Here is a 5,535-nt window from a genome sequence, read left to right as displayed (position 1 = left end):
CACCTGTCCCCAATTTAACATTTAGTATCAATCCTAGCAGATTAAGACCCCTTGGATTAAGGAGGGTGAGTCCTTCCTGCGCTCCCCCACCTCCCCTCCAGTCCCGCTTTCTTTTCAGTCTGGATCTTAAAATTCCCTTTCTTTAGCATTCTCAGGGGCCAGTATTCTTGCCTGGCTTCTGCTTGAATTAATCCCATGTGTCCAGCCACGGAGGAGCGGGGGCCTTCTCTAGCTTCAAGCTCCCTCTGGCTTGAAGCTCCAGTCCAGTTTTTCAGGCAGCTGAATATTCCAGAGGGATTTGTCAAACTTCTGTCTCATCCGTGCCTAGTTATTACGGAGGGGCCAGACTGCAAGAGTCTCTGCAGGTTCTGGACGAGGTGGCACAGCTTTGGATGAGACTAGGAAGACAGGCGTTGTCTGGTTTTGTTAAATTCCAGAAGCAAGTCACTTTGCCAAAATTGCCAGAAATAAAAGGACTGTCTAGACACTTACATATGAGGGGCTCTCCTCTGAAGAGAGACCATCCTGAAGATCATTGATTTATGCTTCGATGGTGAGACAAAAGGGTTCATTTATGTAACAAACGCGGGTGGCGCACCTGCCGTGTGCCAGGCGGTGTTCTAGGCAGCCGGGCCGGGGTGGGGTGGGTGGGCATGGTGAATAAGACTTAGACAAGGGACCAGAGAATTCTAGGTAGTGACAAGTGCAAGGATGAAAATGAGTAGCGCGAAGTGATAGATGTGACGGCGGCGCCTCCAGGATCAGAGAAGATCTCTCTGAGCAGGTGGCCCTGAATCTGAAGCCTGAATATTGAAAAGGAAGCATCATCGGGAGGAGACTCCAGGTGGAGGGCACAGCTGCTGCAAGGCCTTGAGGCTGGAACAGACTGGCGCGCGGGTGGGGGGGTGGGTGGTAAGAGAAGCATTTGTGGAAGGCGCAGGCAGTCCGGCGTGGGGAGGGAGGAGAAGAAAGGGGAGAGGCCGGCGGGGGACAGATCGCGGTGGGCTCTGCGGGGAAAGAGCACGGAGGGGCCCAGAGCTGGCGTCTGGTGTCCTCTCCTTTGCGGTTTTAGAACTGGCCTCCTGGAGAGAAGCATATTTTGAGCAGCAAGAGCCGAAGTGGAGGCCACGCCGATGAGGGGTCCAGGGGAGTGGGGCGATGGTTGCTCGCACCTCTTGGGGGCGCTGCAGTCGGAGCGAGGAGGACTGTTTTCCAGGTGAGCACGCGTGGTGCGTAGTACGTTATAACGCACGGCGGTGAAGACCCCGTGGAAACGTCCCTTTAATACATTTGAGAAGGGCCAAGGTTTTGGTGTTGTTGCCAGTCTGAGGTTTCCTGTTCATCCCCTTCCAGGAAAAACAATAACAAAGATACAAATCCTCCTTAAGAGAAAGTTGCTTGGCTGTTCTTGTCTCTGCAGAATGTTAATCTCCTTGGCAGGCGAACGAAAGGAACGAAAAGGAGAGCTGATATGTATTAAGTGCCAACTGCATACCTCGATCTCAGGTAATCCCACAATAACCCAGCAAGGCTTTGGATGTTAGCCTCATTTTTTTTTTCTTTTTTCTTTTCTTTTCTTTTCTTTCTTTCTTTTTTTTTTTTTTTTGAGATGAGGAAACCAAAGTTTAGAGAGGTTAGGTAAATTGCCCAAGGTCACACAGTTAACAAGGGACAGAGCTGGGATCCAAACCCAGGTCTGTCTGACTCCAGTTCTTTCCACATCAGCCCTGGCCAGCGAGACCAGGTGAGGGCAATGAGGAGGCTTAATGACCATGAGACTCGCGGGGTTTTTAGCTACACCTGGGATGAAAACTGGTCTCTGTTGGGGGTCTGCTGACTTTTCCAGACCACAGGGGTGTGTTGGGTGCAGTGATGTTTAAGAATAGTGTTTTAAGACAGTCCCTGATGGTCGGAAGATTTAATGATGCCAGAGAATCTAATAAAGAAAGAAGTTTGGGTCTTGAGACAAACAGGCTCATTAGCAGTAAATCAATTTGGGTGAAATCAATTAGGGCTAACTGGAAGGTAGAACCTATGCTATAGGTCTTGACCCTTTTGCAATGAGAGACTGATGGCGGTTACCCGTCTATCACGGAGGCACCCTCAGGAACAAAGACCCTAATGACAAAGGAATTCTGTGCTGTAAATCCTGCCCCGGGTGCTCTGTGGCCAGTTGCTTGGTAGAAGACTCTGGAGGGTTCTGGAAGGCTCCGAGGTTTCCAGCAAGGGCCTGGGCCTCCGGCAGCCTCAGGACTGTGTGTGTGTCACCTAAGACCCCCGCCTCAGGCCTTTCAGAGCAACCTCGAAGGGACTGGGCCTGGCAGGTTCCACCTGGCCTAGCTGCCCAGGATTGTGCCAGAGAAAGGCCGGGGTGACGTTCCGAGGGCCTGCGCATAGGAAGAGCCAGCCCATCACACCCCGGGTCACACCCAGGGTGAAAAAGAGCAACATGACAATGTGGCCTTCTCTTTGGTGCTTTTAGCTATCTGGCGGATGCTCCCTACTGGGCTGCAAGCTCCCTGGAGGGAGGACTGTGTCTTCTTTTTCTCTCTCAGTACTTACGCTGTGCTCGAGTGAATTAAGAGGCTGACTGCTAGATAACTGCCTGTATCCTCCAGGCTTTGATGTTTCAGCGGGCGTCATAAGCCCATCAAGAGGAAACCAGGGCATTAAGGACAATATGTTTTGGGATCAGATAGAACCAGCTACCAGCGCAGGTAGGGACGCCTTGGTTTCCTCATCTGTGGAATGAGGTGATGAGACACAGGTAGGTGGTGGTTGGAAGGATTAAACGAGATGACGCCCGCTAAGTGCCTGGCAGAACTCTCAGCATGTAGTGGCCGTCAGAGCGAGTACTTAGCACCTTCTACAACCACCACCAAGCGTTGCATGGTACTTCATGTTTCTGTGGGAGCGTTTACATTTTTTTGATGGTGGCCCACATCCCAACGTTATCATGCATGTGTATGTATCTTTAAATGTAGCGGAAACGTTCATTCTATGAAATAATACCCTTACTGTGTGTGATGAATTCTGATAGTCTGTGTTCTATTCATTTTTGTTGAAAAAAATCCTGAAGGGGCAAAGGGGAACTTTTTGGGGTGATGGACAGGTTCTATATTTTGATGAGAGTGATGGTGGCATGGTGTCTTTGCCAAAAATCATTGAACTCTACCTTGAAATGGTTGTGTTTTATTGCATGTCAATTGGATCTCAGTAGATTTGCAAACCCGTAAATCGATTTTTTTATTGAGAACACCGAATCCTAACCACTAGACCACCAGGGATAAATTGATTTTTTTATTGAGATACAATTCACATTTCATAAAATGCACCCTTTTAAAGTGTATACTTCAGTGATTTTTAGTATATTCACAGAGCAACTGCCACCACAGTCCAATTCCAGAACATTTCATCAATCCAAAAAGAAGCCCCGTACCCATTAAGAGTCACTTCCCATCCCCCCAACCCTAGTCCCTGGCAACCACTAATCTACTTTCTGTCTCCACGGATTTGCTGGTTTCAGTCTTGTGTGGCTGGGAGAACAGCCTTTGAAGCTAGACCAGTTACTGGGCCTCTCAGGGAGGGGGCACACCACTCACCACAACTGGGATTTCTCTATTTGGTCCTGGTACTGGGCGGTGAATTCCAGGAGCATCAGAGACACTTGTGGATGACTCACACCATATGTCCCCACCTCCTTCCTACACTGACTCCAGGCCCATTCAGTCCTCTGGAAATGCCCCTTACTCACTCACTCCCCAACCTAGTAAAGGTAGGGACCATGATGCACCCAGGGAAGGAGTGGAGAACGGACTCTCCAGGGTCAATGTGGCAAACCCATCACAGAAATGCAAAGACGTAAGAAAGGTTCAGAAATGTGTCCAGCAAGGTGGGGGTTGGGAGTGGTTATGGAACTGAGGTTGGACAAGAGCAGTAGGTTAACGGGCTGTTACCAGTCTCCTGGAGGACAGGGGACCTGGAGGTGACTTGTGCCCCGTGTCCCTGCCTCTTTCATACACCAAGGCTCCACCCAGTACTGCGGAAACACTCTTCACTCCCTTCACCCGCAGTGCCTTGGAAAGGTGTGCACAGAGAGACACCTGAGGAAGGGAGAGGGCGAGAAGCAAAGGGTCTGAATCTGCGAGGTCAGTGGGGCAAACCCACCTGGAGACCTCCATAGCTGGCTAATGACTGGCACGAGTTCTGCAATCACCTGGAAACGGGTCTGACACAAGGGCTTTCAAAAGAGACATCGAGTGTTAGCAAGGGCCACCTGGAGAGGTGAGGGGACGGTGGGAAGTCCTGGAGCTTCAGAAGCCCTTTTTCTAGCTCTTATTACCAGGAAGGGAGGTAGGACTCTGGTGGTTTCTAAGGAATGAGAACACACCAGCCATTTATACAATAAAGCTATCATATGTGATTGTCTATAACAGACCCAAGTCTGGAAGGATTCTTATTAACCTGACAATAACCTTCAGGGAAAGGAATTTCACTGCCTACTATATTTTTTACAATTGCATGCTATTAAAAAGATGTATTCTAAATTTATTTTTAATCTATTTTTAAATAGGTGATACATTCACATAGGAAATTTTCCCATTCTTGTCCTCATCTGCAGAGACACCCACTCCCCATGCTATAGGTAAGTAATGTTTCTAATTTTTTAGGTATCCTTCCAGAATTTCTTTATGCATATATAAGTAAATTTATATATTCTTTTTTAGAAAGAGAGAGAGAGTACATGTGAGCAGGGGCGGGGAGGGGCACAGAGGGAGAGGAAGAGAGAGAGAATCTTAAGCAGGCTCCAGGCTGAGTTTAACCAACTAAGCCACTCGGGTGCCCCTATATAAAGATTCTTAATACACCTTTTTTGAGCTCCATCTCCAGGAAGGAAATTTGAATTCAAACCAGTGACCCACCATAAGGGCTCTGGAGATTGCCCATAATCAAACATCCACAGGTGGCTAGTGGAAACGAGGTATAGCCCTCCAAAGGGAAGAAGCCTTTACACATAATAAATATAGAAGAGTCATTGATAAATGCTCTATATTGGGGCCAAGAAATACAATAAGAAGGAAAATTCCCCCAAATCTCTCCACCCGAAAATAGTTAACAGTTCCCATCAATTGAACATTGTTCTGGACCAGTGATGTCCAAGAGCACTTTGTGTGATGATGGAAATGTTTTCTGAACTATTGCAGTAACCGTTAGTCACGTATGTCTATTGAGTGCTTGGAATGTGGCTCGTGCAGTTGAGGACCTGAATCGTTTATATTATTTTAATTAATTTTAACTTAAATCTACATGACCACACGTATCTAGTGCCTGCTGTAAGGGACAGCACAGTTCTATCCCTGTTCACTGCGTATGTGTGAGGGGAAGGACGTAAAGAAAGGCTGGGGACACAGGCCACCTGGCATTGCCCAGACGCATAAGCGCGATTACTAATTGATCTAGTAATTACACCTCTAGGAATTGTCTTAAAAAAATGGTTATGACTTGGGGCGCCTGGGTGGCTCAGTCGTTAAGCAT

At 48.1% G+C, this 5,535-nt stretch overlaps 1 long non-coding RNA gene across 1 annotated transcript; it reads left to right on the top strand.

The window, feature by feature from the left end:
• The first annotated feature begins 220 nt into the window (after positions 1–220).
• LOC145717534 (uncharacterized) lies at positions 221–4,746 on the top strand. Its single transcript, XR_014140820.1, has 4 exons — positions 221–553; positions 1,073–1,216; positions 1,421–1,506; positions 4,574–4,746. It is a non-coding gene; the product is annotated as an uncharacterized LOC145717534 (long non-coding RNA).
• The last annotated feature ends 789 nt before the right edge of the window (positions 4,747–5,535 follow it).

This window comes from Leptonychotes weddellii, chromosome 16 (genome assembly GCF_054177405.1).
Source record: "Leptonychotes weddellii isolate Sample4059 chromosome 16, ASM5417740v2, whole genome shotgun sequence".
NCBI lineage: Eukaryota > Metazoa > Chordata > Mammalia > Carnivora > Phocidae > Leptonychotes > Leptonychotes weddellii.
This window is presented reverse-complemented; position numbering and strand designations above follow the sequence as displayed.